Here is a 23,843-nt window from a genome sequence, read left to right on the forward strand (position 1 = left end):
TTCTTCTTTGTTGAGGAAAATGAAGAGTCATTGAAAGGCCTGGCAAAAATGCCATGTTATCTAAAGGATGAAGCAGCTGATCCTGAGTTACAGATGAATCACAGCTGCTGAAATTGCTATTTCCTGTTTTCAATAGAAGAATGTATCTGTCTGTGTAAGTCACCTTTAACTGGGAGAGAACAGTCAGATACTGATAGAATAGATGAGATATGTGGCTGGTGGTGAGAAGTTCAGACTAGTTTGGCTTTCGTAAGCCATTTGTTTTCTCATCCTACAAAAAGGAGGCAAAGTTTTGGTGAAACACTTATTTTAGGTATGTCTTCCATTGCTGAGGTACTGTTGTTTGTGGTTGGCAGGTAGTGTTGAAATGCCTGTGCATTAACAATTAGGAAAGAGTGAGCAATATAGCAGTTAAACTGTATTAAAGCAAAGCAAAACTTTGCTTTTCAGAGAAAAAAATGAAAGCTACCCTTCCGTTTACAAGTTCACGAAGAATGGGGTTCTTTCTGTTGAAGTTTAGAATTGTGAAATCTAAAAGGTTGTTATCCTTTGATTGATCAAAGCAATATGAATGTTTCCTGCTGTATTTGTTCAAAAGTCTGTAAAACACTATAATTAACAATGCTCTCCTGGATTTGCAGGCTTGCAACAGTCAGGCTCGTCTTTGGAAGCACAGTAGGATAGCAGTATGAAAGGGAAATGTGCAAAAAGGATGACTTCTGGAAAAATGTCTTCTTTTTGTCGATTTGTGAGCCAGATGCATTTAGTTGGGAAGGAACCCCTGAAAACAGTTTGTCTTAGTGATAACAAGGCATAATTCCAGTGCAGTAATTACTGTTGAGTTGAAAGGCAGACAGATAATTTTCACATTAATGAGTGCAAGTTGCACGTGATGCTGGGGCTTTCAGTGTCACTGACACTGAGTGTCAGCAGACATAGCTAACACAAGAGATGCAGGTTGAGAAGCTCTGAAGCTGTGACAGGTTCTGATACAATGCTTGTGGGACTGAAAAATCCCCTTAATGCATTTATGATTCAAACATTTCAAATAAGGAGATGACTTTTTTATTATTACTACTATTTTTATTTTCTTTTTTAGAATCATGAATTAATTGAATGCAATTTAGTAGAACAGATTTGAGTTTTTCCTGATAAAGCTTTATCTAATTTCAAACTTATCTTGAATACCTGTGTCTTCTCCAGCAAGGCTGAACAGGAGTCTAGAGAGAATAGCAAAGGGAACAGCATTGGTAGTAATGTGCATGTATATGGCATTCTGATTTTCAGACTGATGCAGCTTCTGTTGTCAAAATATACTTCTGTGTGGAATAAGCAGGTAACTGCATTCTTCCTGTAACATGCTGGTCTGAGGAATTAGGGCATTGCATATGGAATGCTAACAGAATGTTCCTGGCTTCTGGCACCTTAGTGGGAACAACCTGTGCCCAGCACAGTGATGACAGAAATTAGTGATTTTCAGCAACCCTGTACCTTTCTCAGATTTGAGTGGGTACTGGTGGGACCAGATGAAGGTTACCCTTATGCTGAAGGTATGCTGCCAGATTTTAGGTTTTGTTGTAATTATTGGAATAATAGTGATCTTCACATATTATATGTATCTACCATACACATAAAATTAAGGGGGGGTAAATTTTGATATGAAAATATGTGCAATGAAGCTGCAGGCATTCTTTTTTCTTTCATTGCACAGTAGGCTGGTAACTCTGTGGTAATATAAGAAAATAAGTATTTTGGTATTGATGTGAATTTTGTATTTTTTTACACATGTTCAGTTAGCTACAGGTCTGGCTCATCCATCTTGCAAAGCTCTTTTGGCAGATTGGCCTGTGTCACAGTTGTAAATCTATCTAGGATTTTTGTTGCTAAGTTTATTTTGGCATCCTGCTTAATTTGCCCAAGACATACATGGACTAGATTGTTATCTATATAGTTCTTGGTAAAAGGAATATTGATCAGGCAAGCAGTGCTCACATAACATTTAATCTTTTAGAAACCTCACCTTGAACCAGATTAGTGCAAACCAGATTGCTCAGATATGTTCTGCAGCTTCATCTGCATCAAAGTGAGGTGATTGTGAAGTCCTTGTAAATTATGACCATTTTAATTTATTTCTATAATTGCTTGTTTCTTGTAGAGAAGGAAGGTTTATCTGTCCTTGAAGAACTTGCCTTAGTATGCAAGCTAGCTCTCATCACAAGGGGCAATACCTGCTGTAATCCTCACCATTTCTTGATAATTTTTTGGTGTTTGTTTTGTCTTATTATGGCATTACTGATTTTTATTATCTTTCATTCCATGAATGAGGTTTATTTCTGCAACATGTGAGATTTTTTTCTTATACCTATGTTAATTCCTAAGACTTAACTCATATTTATATTTGTGAAATTGATGTAGTTTTTAACTTCTGTATCATGAAACATCTAGCATGTATTCATTACCATGCATATATGCATATTTCACACTAAAAACTATAACGTAAAACTTTTTCGCTATTGTCTTGTACACAGCATGTTTAATTTGAAAGATTTTAGGGACTCTTTCAAATATGTGAGCACTTCTCTTCTTGAACAAAATGCACAGCAATAAAATTTGCACTGTACAACAAGAGGTTCCCAGAAAACGTGTGACCATACATGACTGTCTTGGAGGTCTAGATTTTGCTAATATAAGTAAGAGTTATTTGACTGATAGGTTTATGGAAACTAATACAAGATAGTATTTGCAAGTGGGAGAGAAGAAAGCAGTTTTTACAACAGTCTTTGTAGCTAACAAGATTTACAGAGACAAGACAGTGCAAAGGAATTATGAAACAGAAGGAAAATCAAGTGACTTTTAGAACAGGGCAAGGACTGTCTATTTTTTAATAGGCTTGAACAGTAAGAAGGCAAGTGAAGTTGGAATTTGTCTATACCACAATATTAGGTAGTCTCTTAATGGTAATGTCCTTAGACTAGCAAAGCCTGAGATGACTTAGACTTGTTTAAAGCTAAATATCAGGAGAGGTTTGTTATCACCTTTGCCTTGGAAAACAGACCTCATAGCGAGTTGCAGAATTCTGCATAAACTCTCCTTATTTGAATTTCCAGGCTTACAGGAAACAGATAATACTGTAGTTATAGCTGGGGTTTGCTTACATGCTCCTTTCTTAGGCACCTTTCCTTCTTTGGTGGACAAAATGCCGTGTGAGGTGGTCAGCATAGCTTGTAGTGTTATATGAGCTTATTCTTCCCAGGGTTTGACTGCTGAGAAGAGATGATGCATTTCTGTTAGAGGGCTTTGCTAAAATGATTGTCTTTACTGACCAAAGTGTCCCACTTGATGAGAGTCCACTATTTGCTTTTTATGCACTTTTCATAGTTTACCAAATACTACCACATCATGGACTTGTGGATTCATTAATGTTGTGCTGCTTTATCCTGCTGCCAAACACCTCAATGTGAACTTTGTCTAATCAGTACTGTGGACGAATCTGTTGAATGTGAATGTGCTGTATTCTTTTTTCTGCCTCTTTTGATGTACCTTTCTTAGTTAAATCATTGAAGTCGTACTGTTCAGGCCTCAGACGATGAGCAATGCTAACTGGACTGCTGAAGATAGAGTATTTCTTTTATAGCAATCACACTTATTCTCAAGGCATTGCATGGTGCTATTTTACTTTCTGTCAAGTTATCCAGTCCCACTGAACTGAGTATGTTGGGTGCTCGGAGGCAGGTACACTGAGCTCTTTATTCATCCATCCCTGAAGGTGTGACGGTACTGCTGCAGTGCAAATGTTTAATCATCGTGCAACTCTGCTTTTCCCTAGACTGTTGTTATTAAGATATTTTTTTGTTGGTGAAATTGTTAAGCATATATTGGATTAAATGTATAAGTACCAAAGCTGTTTATTAGAGCTCATTTAACTAAAGTTGGACTTAGGTCCACATGAGTACAGCCTGCAGGTATTGGCTGTTAAGAAAGGACATCAGATTGCTGTTTTAAAACAAAATATAACTTGTATGCTGAGGCAATCTAATGATAATGTTACCCTGTGACTTCCCTCTAAGGACCAAAGCCTTTGCTATAAATGAAATCAGAAGTACAGTGGCAGTTTAGATAGACAGCATGTAATTACTGAAATTAAAAATTCTCCTAGCCTTCATTATTGTTAATGAGCTCATTCACTGGTAAAAGAAATCATACTGACCCTTTGCCACATTTGGTTATAATCTTGAATTGGTTTTTGTCTGTTTTGCTGTTGAAGAGCTTACAAAAAAAAGGTGCAGTATTTCACTGTAATGCTGTTGTACTAGTTGAATCACGATTTCGAGAAGAGAGCTAAGCACTGAGATGATACAAAATAAAACTGTTTCTTTATTTCACAGAATTGACAAGTTTTAAATAACTTCAGGATCAAAATAAACAGCAGTAATTTCTACCTGAATTTCACTGTTCAGGTTCTTGTAATATTTCATTTCAGAGATCCATCTCAAATATCCTGGTATTATGAGATTAAATGCAATAATATCCTTAAGTATGTAGATATAAGAAGTACATTGAAAAAATAACAATGGTAATATCTGTTCTGTAGTCTTAAATAAACATTAGTAACCTGCATAATTCCTCTAGAATGTAGCTTAGTTTTACAGAATGCTTTGGTGTTTCATATACTGAAAATAAGTATACATTTAATAGAGACTTGCTGAAGACTGTGGCTGGTGATTAAATTTTCTTGTCTGCATGTGCTTCCTTCCAGTGCAGCCTCAGCCCTGTTTGTCATTTCTTCTAGCTGAGCAAGTATTGACTCAGAGTTGCAAAACCAGAATATACCATCTTCCACCTCATTTGGCCATAAGTCAGTGTTACAGTGTGCAACTGACTGAAATATTGTTGCCAAATTCATTCTCTTTTAGTTCCCTGACCTTTTTCTGTGCATGTACTGGTTTCTAAGTTCCTTCTAAAGGCTCAGTTAGTTTAGCAGTTACCAAATTCTATACACTAACAAGCTATCACCTATATAAGGGATGTATTTCTTCACATGTCATTTTATGGAGGGACTGGATGTAGTTTTGTAGCCTAGAAAAAACTGAGCTGATATTCAGAAATGCAGCTGCTCTGTTGTTCCTCTGTGGCACAGGTAAGAGTAAGAAAAGTGTTTATTAAAATCAGTTTCTTTTTACTTTTTTCATATTATTCATTTAATGAATTTTTAATCTTAAGCTCTCAAAAGTAATTTTCATTATAAGGTACATGTGAGATACATTCATGTATACAAAAACTTCTATGGTCTGAGACTATGTGCAGCTCTGGATCTAGTTTAAAGGCATATGTAGCTTTAACTGAATATGTGGAATTAGTTTGTAATTCCACATTCTACTAATTTCAGTAGCCAAATGGTATGTTCTGTGAAGTATGCTTAAGAGTTGCAATTCTGGGCCTCAATCATACACAATGCAAAAAGGGAAAATTTCTTCAGAACTTGGTCCAGAAAGAGAGAGTACAGTTCTCTGGACAGAGATTAATTAAACCTGTTTTCCATGCCACACTGTGAATCCTTGCATGATACGTTTTACTTGAAAATAAGCATCAGGGTGGAAACATGAGAATTGTATTTGACTTCTTTTAAACACCTTCTGAAAATGATGCTATAGAAAATGTCATTTAAGATTTTTTTTTCATTTGGAGAATATGTATTAGTGTGTCATTGGAATTATTAATATGTCTTAAAAGAAGTACTAAAATAATTATTTTTTTCACACCACTTTAAAGTATTTTTAATTAGAAAAGCACATTATCAGTATAGCATGATGATTTCAAATACAGATTTAGTAAAGGCAAGAAAAATCTAACCTTTTTCAGCTTTCCACAAGACTGACAAAAATGCTGCAGAATATAGTCAATAGTTAAAATTTTATTTATAATATTACAACTTCTAGTATAACAGCGTTCCTGTTTCCACACTTACTATACATTAGTGTGAGTTATAAGCCTAAATGATGGTGGCCTAAAAATAAAAAACCCTTTTGCCTGTTTTCTGGTCTCAGCTATGAAGAGACATACTGCACAAAACCATAGAAAGCATGAGACTTGCTTATAGTTGCTCATAGATTTAGTTTATCTCTTTCTATGTTCTGGTTATTTTCAGTGTTTGGCTACATTTCTGTCTTGCATGTTTGCTGGCAATAAAACAGTGCCATCTCTGATCCTGCTGTTCAGATTTCATCTGTTACCAACAAAGTGTTGTATTTGGTCTGCCTCCATTTACGTAATTTAGCACCCTAGCTGGGCTCATAGGTACACTTTGCAGTCATTGATGCAGCACCCTTAGCCAGACACTTCACTCTGGAATGTTTTTGATGCTCTTTTCAGAGAGTGGTGGGCTTTTTTGCTTTAAATTTAGAAATCATCCTTACCATTGCAGGTCTTTGCACTTTGTGCTGTGCAATTGATTTTCAAAAATGTCATCAAAGTGTAGTGTAGATGTACACAAAAACAATAACAAATAAATTGAGCACAGTTCCAATAATCCCAAGCAGTGCTAAAATAGATTCTTCTTTTTCCTCTTTCTCCTCTTGCCTTTTTACATCTTCTAGTGTTGTGATGGCAGAGGTTCCCATTTTTCCTGCAAATACCTTCACCAGTATTCTGGCAGCTAGCTAGAAAAAAGAAAGCAAATGGTAAATCTGGTCTGACAAACATGCAAGATTTGGTCTTTTTAAAAACAATTCTGTAGTTGTTCACACAGCATTTCTTAATGCTGTGTTTATTGAGTTGTATTTGTCTTTTGTTTTCTTTCTGTATGAACATGTCTGTGTTAAAAATAAATATTCTGTAGGTACAGATTTGATAGGAATGAAAAATAACTTGGTGCTTCAAGCCAGTTAGTATGCCTTAATATAAAAGACATTTGAAATTTAATCTTAAGCCAGCTTATTTGTTTATAAAAGATGGTACTGGTGAAAGCAGGTATGTGAGCACTGTCAAATACTCTGAAATGCCTGGGGAGGTTATATGCAATTTTAGCTTTTCTTAAATATTTAACCGCCATGTAAAAAAAAACAGTTGAAAATATTCATGCCTGCTATTTTCAAACATGGAAAATATGCCTCCTTAATACAGTATCACAGTTGTTTTTCACCAGGGAGCCTCAAGCAAGCAATTGCAAGTGAGATCTTAGCCTTTTTCATGTTTAACAGATCAGCTTTTGGACATCCATGCAACAGTAAACATTTATTAGAAAATATCTGTCTCTTCAAATATAAAGGTGGTTGTTATGTATGCTGATCATTGCAGTATGCCACAGCATGGTTGGACTTTTATAGTAGCAACATTCTGTGCAGTGTGAGAATTTGAGCAGACATTTCCAGATGCATGTATGATTTGTTATATTTTTTGGTTGCAGAAATGAGGTTGACAAGTCATTTCTATTACTTAGCTGCTCTTGTACTCTTAATTTGCAGTCAAATATCTTCTAGAAACATATTCCCTGTAAAATTATGTTCATTGGTGGCTGGGATGTTCATCTTGTATGTAATATGCTATGCTGTTTTAGCTTTATTGATCAGAAATTTGATGGGGATTTCTACTAGTTCAGATCACTTCAATTTACTGAAGATATACAATCATTTTATAGTGCAATAGCATCTTTCTCTCCTGGCAAACAGCTTTAATCATTGGAGATTAAGGTTTTTTTGCTATGAGTCTAATTAATGTCATCAGCTCAGAACATATCTTACAGAAAGGTTAAAAAAAAAGGTATTTCTTACCCTACATTGCATCAGGAATAAAATGTCATCAGACATGCTTCTTACTTGTCGATTCAGTGGCAAGCCGGGCTTTTATCTTCATGAAGGGGCTGCTCTCCTCTCTCAGACAGACCAGATAGGAGCACGTACAGTTTCTTGATGAAGAAGTTTATCGGTGAAGATAATAATGTTGCAGAATCTTCCCAATGACTGGTGTTTTTTCTCAGTAATCCACTAAAGCAAGTGTAGTCGAAAAAACAGTAAAGCTCTTTCTCATAACGATCCTCACTGTTGACTAATTCTCATTAAAATTGAGGCTTTTTTTTCCTCAGCTGATGCAGAGCAACAAAATGCATGCTGTTCTGTTTTGTCTTAAAAAAAATACAAACAGCTCCTGGTTTTATTCAGTTATACTTAGTTATTTATTAAGACTTCAGAAACACCCAGCCTTTGATTTACTCTTTGTGGCAGCCGTCTGAAGAGGCTTTCTCACGTTGACATGCTGTAATTCCAAATGCAGCGGACTACGTGCAGTCACACTATGTGATTTTAGTCCAGCCTGAAAAAGGATGAAAAGAGGTCTGCTTTGCTGGCAGGAGTTGGAAAGCTGTCACCCACCTGCATTCAGAGCCTCTGGAAAGAATTCCAAGGTATTCTTCGGAGCATTGCATAACTCAGCCAGGCAAATCTGAAGAGAGGAATGACAGTGGCTTTAGTTGCACACTGTGGTGAGCTGTGACATTGATTAAACATGCACTTGGCACTTGCTGAATAAAGAAGGAGCTACGAGCCACCCTTGCAGACAGTGAGTTGCATAACAATGTGCGATGGCTCTGCTGTTTCATCGGCAGGCCAGGCACATTTTAATCCTCTAGCCACGGAGAAAGTGCAAGTGCACAAGTGCACGGTGTAAAGAGGAGCAGAGTTAACTGCTTGGGGTTTTCTGAGGAAGTGCTGCATGACAAATGGTGACATTAAGGCATTCAAGCTGAAACGGTGTTTCTGCCTTTTGTCTTTTTATGCTTTGTTTGACAGTCAATTGTTTCTATGGGAAATAAATGCTTTTCCTCTCTTATTCACCACCCAGAGAATGCAGGTTACCATGTAATTAATGAAAACACTTAAAAATAATCCTGCTCCGATTTCTTAGGAAGCATCAACATAATTTTTTTCCTGCTTCAATCAGAGGCAATTTTTTCCTGCCCAATTGGAAAGGGGGGAGAACTCTGTAAAGTCTTCTCCTCCCAGTCTCTCCAGACAAAAAAAAAGGAAAAAACAACCCATGCAATTTTAATAGCCTCTGGAAGGAGCTGTATTTCAAGTAATTTTATTCAGTCACTTTGATCTATGAAGGCTACCAATGCAATGTGTTTTCATTGGTGTAGTATAGATTCTTGCTGTGAATGCAGCTGTATTTTAAATATATCAGAAAACTTGTTTTGTGAAAAATACTTGCAATGCCAAGTAAATCAGAATTCAAATGCACAAAAATGTACTTTTGTGTATGTTTTTGAAAAATCAAAATGCAATTAATTAGATTGAGTTTGAACAATAGGAGTGTAACTGGAAAACCTTAATAATTTTCCAGAACAGCATATTTTAGGAGTTACAAGGCATTGTTTGAAATTCACTGTTGAAAAATCTTCTATAGAGAAAGCAGAAGACAGTAAAATCATTGTTTTGAACTCTTCCATTTTCTACTTAATTTACATTACATTTTTTCTCATTATTTTTCCAAAATGTCTAAGTACATTTGTTAGTTTCTTAGTAACAAACAAAACTGCATATTTTGCATGTGCATTATTTTGATGGTAAATACCACATTTGAAAAAGTACTGTGAATTGTATGTACTTCTATGTGGTTTGTCCCAAAAGTTATGTTGCCTCAATAAAATTGTTTGATTCTAGAAGAATTAACTAAGTAGGTTAAATCTCTCTACTATAGGTTCCTTAAATATATATTTTCTAATATTTATATATTGTCTTTCCTTTCAAGCTCTTCCCTTTGTCTGAAAATGCTGCTTCATCTTCAGTTGTTCTTGAAATTGTTTTGTCTCTAGATCTTGAATGTATTTCTGTATTCATTTGGATCCATGGAGAGATACAAAGCTGGGGAATTTTCAAGCTGCTGTACTGTATTAACGCTCATATGCTCAAAATCAAACCCTCTCCCTTGTGAAAGAGAGAAATTGTGCAGCGTGAATATTTTATTTAAAGATTAATGATACATTTGCAACTCCGCTGCAAGTAACCAGCTAATAACAATGTACCTACAGAGAGCAGCAAAAAAATCCTGCAACATTTCTTGGCCTGGTTATTACCATGGTTGAGATCTCATCGTGGTCTGCTGTTTTTATATTTGTGCTGCAACTGGCGCTTCAGTGTCTGCAGTGAAGCCTGGAAACAAACCTGTCTGGGCTGCCTTTGCACACAGGTGAGGGGCAGAGCTGCCTCCTGCACAGCATGATCCAGACACAGCGTTTGCCATGCTCTGACAGCGCTTCTCCCTCCCATCCTGCCATGGCATTGGGATGCAGTGTCTGTGTGGGCATGACGTGAATGGGCTTGGGAAACAGAAATAAATCTCCAGCACAACACAGTAGGGATGGGGAAGTAGCTGCTTAAGCTGTCAGTGGTGGCAAAAAGCTGCTGTTTGAGAAGAAGCAAATAAAGGTTGTCAGACTTAACATTTGTCAGTTATAGGAAATTCAAGGAATTCATCCATGTAGGGTGGAAGCTGGCATTCACAAATAAATTCCTTTTAGCGTCTCCAGTGTGGTGAGAAAATTTTATGCAAGATTTCTCACATGAGTGAAGTGAGTAATGTAGGTTGATTAGAAAAGACCTTGATCTATCCATAATACTCAATATTTAGAAAGATTTTACATTTTGTGTAGAATAGCATTAAGTTGTCGTTTTGTAGACATCAGTAATAAACCCACCTGTTTTGGGGTGAACATTACGTGGCTATGCAGTATGTGGAGTTTGGACACTGGTATCCAAAAACATCCTAAATTTAATTCTGTTACTTCCATCTAGGAAGAGCTTTCAAGCACTTAGTAAGACTTTGGCAACTCCTCAGGAACTGATTTATGTGATATTCTGAGAGCAGGGCAAATTTGGTTGATTAGAGGTCACTCTGTTCATTACCGCTGAAGTCACTTCTATTGCATGGGAATAGACCTTAGGCAGTACAAATGTATGTCGTATTTTAAAGATATTCATACTTCAGGGGAAGTTGCCAAGCCATCTTGTAAAAACCTCGTGGTATAAATTCAACAATTTACAGTCCCAATCCTTCAGTGATCATTATCCTGCTATATGCTGCAGCTACCAGTAACATGGTATACTCAGAGCATCACAATTGCAAAAGAAGCAAGCTCTCTTAAGTGTTTGTTGTGTTTTTCCTCTTGTATTTTTATGTATTTGTAGAATTTCGAGTTTTGTGTATGCTCAAATCATTCTATATGCTGCATTTTTTCATTAAAATAGTATGTTTTTACTTAGATCATGTCTAGACTTTAAAATCTATTCAGCTTAAAGTGCTCTAATGAAATCCAAAAGATCAGTTGTCCATGAAGACTTTTTTTCCCTTGTAGTTGTTCTGAATTTTCCCTAAGATACAGGAAAGTATTTGAAATGAGGTATTCTGTAGGATGATGTATTCTAGTTTTCTCCTCCAACAACCTCCACAGACTTCCCTGTATGAGGTCTGGTGACTTTCCAGTTAAACTGTAGAACAATAGAGCAAAGCTGTGTCTCTTGGGAGATGCAATAGTATGCATAAATTAAGATAAACTGGTTGGCTTAGGCAAAAAAGAGGTGGATGGCCACATTCCTTTTTTCTTCTTTAGTTTTTTTTTTTTCTCTCTCCTGATAACACAGATAGTGGTTGGTTTTTTTTTTGTGGGAGCTGTTAGCCTATTTTTTATGATGCAGGTTGATGTGTGATGCCCTTGAGTCAGCAGTGATAAGCATGGCAAGGTTTCAAAGTATTTTTTTACTCTTCTGCTGAAAAAAAGAGGAAGAACTCAGGTCCTCCATGTGAAGCAGCAGAAGTTATTTTTATTTAGCTTTCTTACTATTCTCTTTCATGGCTCTTTCCTGTATTTCAGCTCAGCATTGACTTGATGATTTTGGCACTTCAGCTATACTCTTCATCTTGTTTTCCTTCTGATTGAGGAACTTCATTGTTCTTTTAGCTGTTGTCTGGGGGTTTTCCTGATTTTGTAACTTAGATGCCGACCCAAAATACCCTTGGAAAAAATCAGAATTCTCTCATAACTAACTACAGAAGTTTCTCCAGTCAGTTCCCACCTGTCAGTTTTCACTTAGCAAAAATGTTCTTGTTCCAATTTCTCCCCCTTGCTCAGAAAATAGTTCTGCATGAAGAAGTCAGTTAAATGAATGTGAAGTAGTACCACTTCTTCTGCCACAACTCTTGCAACACCAGCTTCTCTTGGTACTCGTCAAGCTCAATTCTTGTGACCATGGTCAGAATGGACACTGCTGTTTTGTCAAGAAAAGTACTGAGTTTGACAATTGAACAAAAATTTAGAAAAAACAGCCTTTGGAAGGTGTCACATGTCATGTATTTGTTAGGAGATAAGTATTTAAATCACTGTCTTCAAGTGCTGAAGCAATTCAGAAGTTGGTGACTGATGATTAATGTTCCTGTGATAAAGGTGAGGATTTCAGCCCCAGCTGAGTGTGGTGACCTTCTGACACTAGGCAGTCTTCATTTTTCTCTTCTTTACTTATATCAAAGAGAATCTCTTGTATGGATATTGTACCTTTCTAAAGGGGTTAGTAACTTCTGGAGTGCTTCGGTTCTGGGTCAGTGCTGTTCTCTGCAGCTCAAGAGAGGTTTTTTAATCAAGGACAGCAGATTTTTGAGACTATTCCTTCACAATGTTTGACTGTGGGCCTTATGCTTCTGTGGGAATATTTCAAGTATCAGTTTTTTGAGTTCTAATCTTCATAAATTTTGATGTGTTAGAGGAGTTCAGTAAGTGAATATTGAGACCTGACAGGGCAAACAGAGTAATGACAACTGATTGTAGTCCAGGAGGGTGGCTCTCAGGGAACTGCAGTACCACAGCAACTTCTTCTTTCTCCTAAGTCCTTAAAGCATCTTAACCATCTGAGAAAGAACATACCTTGTCTGATTTTTCAGATGACTGATCTTGAAAAATAAAACAAAGCTAGAGATTACTGCACTCCCAGCATCTTTTTTGTTTCTTCTGTTTTGTTATCTTTACTTGGAAATAGTTTTGAAATAAGAGGATGGAAATATTGGCCCACAAAGCCTCTTATTTGCTATTGCAAAAGAATATGAATATATGCTTGTATTTTCAAAGCACTTAAAGTAGCAGACTGTTTTCTAGTAGATACTGCTTTTGGATTAGAACTATAATAGAATTTTTTTCAATGTCAAAACTGATTATCCATTTGACCGGTTGATAATATAAAATATTTATGAAAGAGCAAATAATAAATTTGTAGTTTCAGCTCTACAGAAACAGAAATTGCAGAAATTAGGTTTAATTTATAAGGAGTAATTATGTATTGAGACATCATGGCATTGGAATATTTGAAAATTAGAAACCTAGTTGTAGAAATGAAGTAGCTTAAATTTGATTTGTAATTGGGTACTGGATTGCATGACAGATAAAGCACTTGCTCTTTTCAAGACTGAGGCTTGCTACAAAGAGCTAATTGGAGGGATTTTTTTTCAGCAAATTGGTATTTAGCAAAGTTCACTGAGACACTGGAATTTTGCTTCAATCTTTATCTGTTCCTGTACTGCACATTGTTTTATATGGCTTTTAAACATAAATTCATGAACTGGCAGATCTTCATTGATTTTTTCAGCTGGTGGCGTATTTTGCAGCTGCAAGTACAGAGCATTCCTCAGACTAGCATGTGACCTCTGGCCCCCCTCACTTGATCGTAGTGAATTAAAGTGCCCATTAAATTTTCCAGAAGGAAAGGATTTTCATGGTTAAGATACTCAAGAAATACCAGGTGAGAAATAGGAGGGGTAAAGACAAGATTTCAGTGGGGCTTCTTACATCCCACGTTGTTCTTCCTTCTGCTTCTCATCCACATATTTTTTGGTCCTGCTGCCTAAATTCTAGAGTATTTTTCTGTGGAATCAAGAGTGGGGTGGGGTTTTTGTGGGGTTTTTGTCTGTCACTTTTTTTTTTTGTGAGCCTTACATAACAGAAGTTTTTCCAATTGATGGCTAAGCTTCTGAAGGTGCTTTACAGGACAGTCCTGAAAAGCTAAGTACACAAGATTTCTTCCTCATCTGAGACCACTATGGATTTGTGGACCTTTGTGGTTGTTGGATAATATCACTGTCTTGAAAGCAACAGACTGCTGTATCTATATCTGCCTGTCAAGGACCTGTAATTTTTTACTATTCCCCTTTGGATCCACATAGACATAACTTCTGGTACTAAGCAATATAGATTTTTTCACAAACCTTTATACCTTGTACTCCACTGTATAATATGTCTTATGTAAAAGGAAACTTTTTGCCTTCCTGCCTCTTGCAGATGAGTTTTCTTTCAGGAAATACTGTTAGATTCTGGTCCTTGATACAAGGATGTGTAGAAGCTAACAGATCATACATGAGATGCAGCTGGTGTATGTTTCATTCCTAAGATTGGTTTTAATTGTTCTCTGGAGAAATAAAAGGCCTGGGTCGTAGCCTTCTAAAGTGTCTGGCTTTGGCCATGAGGGTTGAGTAGAATTCCTTCTGCCAACAGACTGTCACCATCTTGTTGTGATGGCTCTTTACTTTTGGGAAAACAGTGCAGGCCATTGCCCTGCCTGTTTGAAGGCACAAGGCAGTGAAGTTTAGTCTGGAGGGAGCCTATCCTTAGATTTTCTTGGGCCATTCATCTCCTTGCTAAGGCTCAGGAGTGCTTCACCCAGGAGTTTGTTTTTTCCCTTCATCAATTGGAGGCCAACACTGATAGCTGTATTCCTGCTCATATGGGAAGCCTGGGAGTCTATAAGTAATGGATTGGTTTCCCCTCTGAGGGTAACTGGTGAAGGTCTTCAGCCAGCTCTTTAAAATTGGAGATACCGCACTGCATCTTTCAAAATTTCCAAAATAAATATTCCCAGTCCTACCATTTTTTTTCTTATTTTACTTTAGTTAGACAGTGCATCTCAAGTGGTTTCATATGGACGTGGTAATTATGTTGGGAATATGAGTGGATGTGTGAAACAGATTGCTCTGCAGTGCCACATGCAACAAACATTCACAGATTTTGCTAGAGGCATTAAGAATTAATTGTAAAAATTATGCCTCATTACTAACAGGCTCAGTCTTTTTTGAAAAGAGAATATGGCTTCAAAGAAGAATGTGACACCACACTACATGTCCTACAGTTCCTATATAGCAGAAATGTCCACTGTGTGTTCTTCCTTTTTGTTAACTCTTGTGCCTTCCTGGTAAGATACAGTAAACACTAACAGGACACGAATGTTTTAAGGCACGCAAGAGACCTCTGAAAGAACTGTAAGCAACACATTTTCAGTTTTTTGTGTGTCTCCATAGTAGTGATTTTCCCAAGTAGTGGCAGCACAGTTAGATAAGCTGCTAAAAATTTTCTGACTACAGAAATCCCTTTCTGACTAAAAAAATGCCTACCAATCCCTTTCTGTTCATGTGCAGAGCAGATTGCCAGGGGTTGTCCTAGACATCTTTGCTTTGCTTTTCCTAAGAGCAAGCTCACTGTACTTTCAGGGAAGAGTTTTGTCATCTGGGATGTGTGGCTTGATGTGCATTTGAAGTGAGGGCTGACTTTCATTTTCAGCAGTTGAAAGTCTTATTTATTTAGTCAAGTGATAGATTTTCATTTTCTGGACAGTAACAACCTTATTTGTCATTTATTTCTTTTGTGTTCTTTTTTCCTCTCATGTTGTTGAAAATAAAACATTGTAAATGTATCTGGCACTTCCCATATTGTTGTGCAGACACTTCCCACTCAGAGTATTTCCGTTCTTACTATCCTCTGAGGATATTCTTAGTCCTGAGTACAAATCCAAGGAAATGGATCCCTGTGGTTGAAGGAAGTAATCTATGGCAAGTTATTCCAACACAAAGTATAGTTTTTTATTATGGGATTTGTATCCTCTTGTCCTCTCTAAAGGACATCAAGATAACACAGCTTATTAACAAAAGAATGTTGTATTTCATTTTGACTTATTTTTTGTTGCTCTATTTTCCTATTCCAGAAGTCTTCAAGATGTTTCTTCCTACCATATATTAAATTGTTTGATCTATTTACCACACAAGACCTATCTAAGGCACTTTGAATATGCAGTAAATACAAAGGGTTACCTCTCATTTAACTTGCCCTCAAGGAAGCTGTAACTTTTCAGCATGCCCTTTGTGTGTTTACTAAATGCCTGTCTTGCTATTTAAAGAACCGACTATTCTCTGAAAAATACACAGGAGTGATAAAAGTTCTGTTTTGCATATGCACAGTGGCTCTGCTATCTTGGCCAAGCAAAATAATTAAATATTGAATGCAGAATGAGATGCTTAAATAGTCTCCTTTCTATCCCCTGAGGACATGATCTTGTAGGTGTGCTCACACATACAGGAAAAATAAAGCACAGCAATCACACATCCTTTCATTCCAGTAACAGTCTTGGTATCCTCTGCTGACAGAGCAGAAGACCCAAATTTTGGCCTTTTTCCATCTGCTGAAGTAATAGTTTAAAAACACTCTACAACTCCATTATCTAATTTTGAATTTCTGCATCTATTTCTGCAGCATGTGCAATGAAGTGGCAGGTTTCCATCTTATTTCCGATTCCTATCTTATTCTAAAATACTAGTGACTGTTTTATGGCCTGGAAGAGGTAATGCTCACACTGAGGACCATTTCAAGGTGGCTGCTTGCCTACTCCTCTGCCAAAAATAGTGCAATCACTATTCCCTTCTCCATTGCAGGGATGATGAAAGCCCGTGTAACTTTTATTAAAAAATCCTGATCCACATTCTAAGGGTAGTGATACCTTCCCTTTCATCTCTGTATAGTGCTGCACACTTAGAACACTTAAGATGACATGATAAGCAAGCCTCCACCTCCTTACTTATCTTGAACTTATTTTTACTTTTTTTTAAAAAAGGGTTTGTCTGCAGGATACTTAAATCTTGTATTTTTCTTTGCAGAAAATATTTCTCCTCTTTTTCTAAGTAGAAGATGAATTTGACACTTCTAGCTTACCTTTATTATTAGATTTATTTTAGTACATTGACCTCAAATAGAAATCATTGGTCCTCTCTATCTTACTAAATGCCATAGTGGGTTGTATTAGCAATAAGTTTTTTGTCATCCCTTAACCAGACAAACAACTTATTCTCATGCAGTCTCTGAAAGCCTGTCTTTATATGTGTCTTTCTTCACATTTTACTTATATTTTTGAAATTATTTTTTCTTTTATTTATGCCTTTCTCCATATTGTTCTTTATTTGTTTGTTAATATAGAACATTCCTGGAGCATTGATGCTTCCAACAACACCAATTGTTTTCTAGATTTCAATGCAAACTTGATTTGGTTAGAGCTTTATGCTTTACTCGAGTTCCTCCATCTTTTATTGTTTTTAAGAACTGGTAATGGGTAAATCCAGCTTTCTTTTGGAGGAAAGGTTGTTAAAAGTTGTGATGGGGTTAGATCCCATGGCAGTTTGTGCTTACTCTTCAGTACTTTGCTCACAGCCTTTCTACACTGATGTCTGCTGGGCATTCTTAAAATCAAGCAACCAATGAATACACAAGTTTGCATTTTTAGATTTCATTAATTAATTTTGCTTGATTATGGATTCCCAAGCCTCATGTAAGATTCCTCTGTAGACTGCAAGAAGAATCTCTCCGTTACCTGACCACCCTTTCAGGTTAGTTTGGCATTCTGTTTAATGGCACAGAGTGATCCCTGGTGGATTCCATTATGAGGGACTAGAGTGCAGCATTAAATAGTAATATCTCCAAAACTGGGGATCATGCATGGCTTTAGTAGTCACTTATGCTTTAAAAGCTCACTTTGGTTTTCATGACTTTTGTACTGTTTCAGTTTCTTTTTCCCATCCTTTCACATGCAGGAAATTGTGTCTTGTTTATTGAACTGTACATACTGCCCTAATGAAATAATGCCTCGCACTTCTTCTGGCAAAGGGTTTTTTCTGGATTCATGGATACATGTGTTAAAAGTGTTGTTTGACTTGACTTTTAAACAGAACTTTCCTCAAAATACTCAGTTCCACCAAAATCAGATGTTCTTTAAAAAATAAGCCAGCCAGTAATGGCTAAGAGCTCTAGTTTTGAGTGCTCATTACTACACTACGGATGACTGACCTGAGCAGTGCCTTTTGCCTGTCTAATTGAGCACATTTCTTTCCTCTTGCAGTTACTCTTTTTTTCCCCAAGTTTCCTAGAACACACAGTAATAGCAATGCCAAGACTGACCAAGGTTGTTAGGCTGCCACTTTATCACCAATAGTGGACAGTAAGAGGGAGAATATAGAGATGGGGCTGCCATGCAGATGCTGCTTTGGTATTGCTAGTATGTTGCCAAGGGTGGTGTCCTCTCATTTATTAGCCCTTGATGGCCTGTTCTTACATCAATTTACCCAATTACTTTTGAACTTGTGACAATATTTACTACCCTGACATTTAGTGCTAAGCTTTTCTAGACCTTAAAAGTGATGTATTGTGTAGTGTATGTTCTGATACAAATGGCATTATTTCTTCTAATGGTGTGCCCATTCCTTTGAACATATTGATCAGTCCAATTCTATGCACTTTTTTTAGCACTCATAATTTAAAAGCAATGTCTTTATGATACCCTTCATTAGTCACTGAGTCTGCAATATCTTTATTTCATTTTAGATAGTGCAGCAGCTCATTCTGTACCTTGTGCTGTTTAGTCACCCTTCTCTCTCTTTTCCAGGTCTGTCCCATCTCTTTGATAAAAGGGGCAAATGCACATGGTGTTGAAGTGATACTAATGATTGAATGCAGCCTCAGTAATTAATTTATAATTTATTATCAGCTTTTCTAACATTTGACCTGATTTTTTTGACTGCTAATGGGTTCAGTGCTGACATCAGAAGGACAAAATTTTCAAGTTGTGTCTGAACAATAATAGTAATAATTTGGAGCATGACACTGTACCCATCTTAAATTCAGAGGCCCACCCTTCTTGTATTGTTTTTCTGCTCTGACGTTGGCTTTGTGACTCATGGCCTATAAGCTGCTTAACCCCTTTCTCCTGCTTCATCATTCAAGGGACAAATCTCTCCTGATGTCATCTTTCTTAGTACTGAAAACAGTACTGTGAAAATTCTGGTGTTATTCCTATTTTAAAATAAGCGAAGAAAAAGTCAAGCTAATTAAATTACTACAAGATGACAATATTTGGAAAGCTTTTGTTTTATTTTTACTCAAAGCTAATGTTTTCTTAGAGATCTGATTTTGAGCTGCTCTGTGGGCAATCTCTTTCTCTGTCAAAGCAGAGCAGAGCACAGCGTGTTAATTAGGCCTATTATAAAAGAGGCTTGCCCTGGGTTGATTGTGAAACAGAAAATCAAGAGGCAGCAGAGCATGACGTATTTGGAACTGACACTATTGCCTGCAGCAGGGACTGCATTCATACATCATATGTTTGCAAAGATGCAGCAAATGGGGGCTGAAGAATGGCTCCAGTTTTAAAATATTTAGCAAAAGCGTATGTGGCCCTGTTGCAAAAACAGAGTGCCTCACTCGTGCTTGGCAGTATATGTGGCCACAAGACTCTGTCTTCTATAGGTTTTAATTAAAAATACAAAATTAGTGCTTCCTTTGTGTGTTGTTTTTGGGGTTTTTTTTGAACAGTGGTGTTCATAGCAGCTGAGAGTCTTTAATATGATAATGAGATCCTGAAGTCTTTAATCTGATCATGGCTATGGGTGAATAACATACTGAGGCATCAAAAAAAAAGTCCTCACTAATTACTATGCATGTTTTAGAAATTATGTAAAATTGGCAACTTTTGGATCTTACTTTTAATTTATTTGGAGGTTTAAAAGCATGAAATGAAAAAGAAAAATGTAATGCCAGGTGTATGTGGTACTGTAGTCGTGGTCTTAACATTGGTCTTAAACTTTAGTAAGTAGCGGGGTAATAAGAATATCTTATTTTACTTTGAGCTTCTTAAGCTGATGATCCCATGTCTTTTAAACTTTATTGCTATGAAAGAAAAAATAGGCTAGTCAGAATACATAGGTATTTTCTTGGGGTTTTTGCAGGGGAGACTTGGATACACTGTAGTAAATTTTGAGCATTTGTGCATGATATGAATAAAACAGATTTATAATGTAGTTACTCCATGTAACTGGTATTTATCTTTCACATTGCTTAAAACTGAGGCAGGGTTAAGATGGCTACTTCAGGATGAGTGTTTAACAAAACACATTCATCTTCTCAGGAAGATGAAATATCTTACTGAAACAGATCCAAAACAAAATAAGAAATGAGATTTGGAGGCATCTCTTGGGTCACTGGAAACTTTATCCCATGCAAGAAGGAGGCCTCCCTTATATTTCTGGGATTTCTGTATGGTTTCTCTCCTGAACACGTTTTTCTTTTCAGCTACTTCCTTTTAATTGATCATTCATTATCATCTCTCTCATATTTGCAGTGGTAGATCTCTTTGAGAAAAGAAACAAAAGGACTGTAGTTTTGGAAGGGTTTCCAGTTGCTGCTGTGGCTGCCAGCACAACCTTCTTTCCATCAACAAAGGCAGAGCATCAGTCATGTGTCTTGGTCCAAAGTAAAACAAGATTGTACAGAAGAAAAATACTTCTGTGGGCCTCTAAAATGACTGAAATTCACTAAATCCTTAAATAATGAATGCAGAAAATGAGAAGTTACATACAGGAGAGTATAGATTGAGAATATATAATAGACAGCTTTTGTCAGAGCCCAGAAGGAAGGAGGGTCTGCATCTGGCACAGTCATAGCTGTAAAACTGGTGAAGGTGTTGATTTTTTATTTTTCCTCAAGGGGCTGTTGGGGGGGTTTTTTACACCAAGTTTATAGGCTCCTTTGGGGTAGGAATTACTAATACAGTGACAGTGAGAATTACAGTGGGGAAGACCTTGACACTAGATGCAAGTAAATAAGAACTTCTCATCATTTTCTTACAAATTATTTTTCTGTATGTGTCTCTTTAATTTGCTGTAAAGTGAGAAGATATTTTTTATATAATGGATACACTATATTAATAGTTTGCCTTATTTTAGAAAAAATGTGCATGTTCTTTGTGATGCTTTAAATATACTTTGCAATGGAAATAATGTTTTTCATAGCCAGTTAAGTTGAACTGAGGATATTAAATCAATTGCAAAAAAATTTATTGCTGTTCAGTACTGCCTATTTAATGGGCCATTAGGCCTGGCTATTCTTTGTTTGAATATTGTATAATATTAAAAGAAAGCAAAGGAGTATTAGACTCAGTTGGGTCATTATCTTGCTACAGATATATATGAAGTTTAAGGTGATACCTTGATCCTGTGAAACTACCTGCCCTCATATCCTTTTTTTTCATTATATTAAGGTTGTAACTGGAGATGGCTAGCCTTAGATAGTTGTAAGAAATAGATCTGTATTAGTGATGAACAAATAGATTTGTGGAAAGCAATTTAAATGTTCTGAAATCACACATGATCATTAAATGTTAAGCCAGGAATAAGCTGGCTTAGGTTAAAAATTCTCAAAAATGCCTCAATATCCCATGATATTTAGGCTTGTGAAAGACTGCAGTTTTCAAAAGACAGGGTGCTCAGCAGTTTGTGGAACTCAAAGACTCTTAACAAAACTTCAGTCATATTCCTTTTCCTTCCACCCAAATTGTTACTAGCATAGAAGGGAGCTTTAGTTTAATGAAATCTCTATTTTTTTACCTATTTAGCCTTCATTCAGCATCTTTCTAAGTTGCAAATATTGTGGCAAGAGACTAGCTGAATTCCCCTAAACCATGAAATGTTTTGCAGATATTTGTCATCCCTACCTATCTTAGCAAATGGCAGTGACCTTACTGAGGTTTCTGCTTTTCAAAGTACAACAGAATAAATTTAGACCTGAGGTACTTTTTTAATGTGAATTGTGAGTAAATAGGTATGCTGCCTGTTGTCCCTGAACTTCCTTGCTAATTATCAGGGACAGTAAGAACACTGACCCATTTTTTGGATATGTCCATTCATAATTGTTTCATTAATAAAACAAGGTTAATAGAATAAAGACGCTACTGTTAACAGTTATGTGTGGTACCACTGGTATTCCAGCCTTTAAGGGCACTGCTGTCATCATCTGGCCACCGGCCCGTGGTGCTGTTGCCTGCTGTTCTCTGTCACCTCCTGCCCTGCTCTGTCACCCTGGGCTGTCACAGCTGCCTCCAGGCCCCAGCAAGGGGCTGGGATGGTGTCCTGCAGCTGCCTGCTCCTGCCCCAGGTTCAGCTGCAGGTTTTAGCCTGTGCTCTGCTTCATGCTCTGCTGGCTGAGCTGCTTAACTGCTGGTGTAGCCAGCAGGTGAGACCTTGATGTGCATTCACTCAGTGTATTTGAGAATCCCATGGCAGGCTGTGGGGAAGCAGCTTGGGCCAGGTGGTGCAGAAGCCAGTTCCCAGTTCCCAGCTCTGGTTTTGGAGCCTTCTCTGGAACACCACCTTGTCACCAGGCAGACCTATCCTGACAGCCCTGGTGACAAGGTGGACAAGGAAGCAGGATAAAACCTGAGTGCAAATCCCTGCCTTGAGTATAGAAATGAAATAATTTGATCTTTTCTTTTGGTCTAAGTATGTGTTACAGAGTAATCATTTGAAGAAGTGCTCAGGAAACCCAGCAGAAGTTCAGATGGGCTCTCTGGGGCAGCAGTTCTGTTTGAGAGTCAGCAAGGGGGAGTTTCTGTGGTGCTGGGATCTGAACATTCCTCAGCCCTTCACTGACCCACAGAATCAGGGAGCTCCAACAGCCCAAAAATGGACAGATGTGACAGCACAGCTGGTGGGAGCCTGACAGCCAGGACACTCTGAGTGTACTCAGTGTGGGAGACTGAGAGCCCCAAATGGAGCTCTGGGTAAAAGGTATCTGTCATTATCTAGTAACTGTTTTGTCCTTGGGATAACAGACACTCATGGATGAATATCCATCTGTCATTTTTACAAAGCCAAGAATGTTAATCTCCCATTTTCGTTCTTAGGAATGCTGTGTATTTGCAGTTTGGTGTGCTTACATGCATGCCCATATAAATCAAACACTGTTAGAGCCTTCTTGCACAACTGAAGTACCCATATAAAAAGATTCTGACCTATTAAATATGTCCTAATAGTATTCAAATTATAGGTCTGGTATAAGCAGAAGTATCTGTTTCTATTTCATGGTGTGTTGGATTTTTTTTTCCTATAAGAAAAGCTATCATATTTAATTCAGGTAAAGTGTTATGATACACCTTCATTGCTCAATTGAGTCAGACAAAAAAAGCTGGATATGTTCCCAAGGGAGGGCATACTTTGAAGAATACAGTGGTTTACTTTTAATACATGTTCTTCACTGAAGTATATGTTTACTTGAAATCCAGATTGTTGGCATCTTAATTGGCCAGATACCTGTATGTGAGGACAGTAGTCCAAAAGTTCCATTGCTTTTATTTGATGGAGATAGACATTTTAATTTGCAGGTTTGTATTTTATGTTTTAATTCATGTTTGTAGTATTTCAATTCAGTTTCCTTAAAGGACCTTGTTACAGGATCAAAACTTTTTTTTAATTTAAAACTGTGTAATTTATATTTAGATTTCTGAAATACATAATGATATCTGAAGGAAAAATCTTAATTCAGAAATCCTGACTAAATGTGCTGCAAACACTAAAAGCAGCAAGGACAGTGATGGAGTTTAAGTGGCACAGCCTGAACTGAAGTTCTACTTGGATGTGTTAAACCTCTCTCAGTCCAGAAAATTGCTGTTGGGACATCTGTAGCTGCAGCTGTCACACCAGAAACAGGTGGACAGGTTAGCTAAGAGTAGATCTGGGCC

The 23,843-nt window shown here is 37.1% G+C and overlaps 1 protein-coding gene and 1 long non-coding RNA gene across 6 annotated transcripts in view; one reads left to right on the plus strand and one right to left on the minus strand.

Annotated features, from left to right (window-relative positions):
• Window positions 1-23,843, plus strand: part of BIRC6 (baculoviral IAP repeat containing 6) — a 176,032-nt gene that overhangs the window by 127,146 nt on the left and 25,043 nt on the right. The gene's annotated exons all lie outside the window — the stretch shown is intronic.
• LOC102063895 (uncharacterized) lies at window positions 5,892-8,990 on the minus strand. Its single transcript, XR_271020.3, has 2 exons — window positions 7,767-8,990; window positions 5,892-6,656 (listed from the first exon to the last, which is right to left on the minus strand). It is a non-coding gene; the product is annotated as an uncharacterized LOC102063895 (long non-coding RNA).

This window comes from Zonotrichia albicollis, chromosome 3, assembly GCF_047830755.1.
Source record: "Zonotrichia albicollis isolate bZonAlb1 chromosome 3, bZonAlb1.hap1, whole genome shotgun sequence".
Taxonomy (NCBI): Eukaryota; Metazoa; Chordata; class Aves; order Passeriformes; family Passerellidae; genus Zonotrichia; species Zonotrichia albicollis.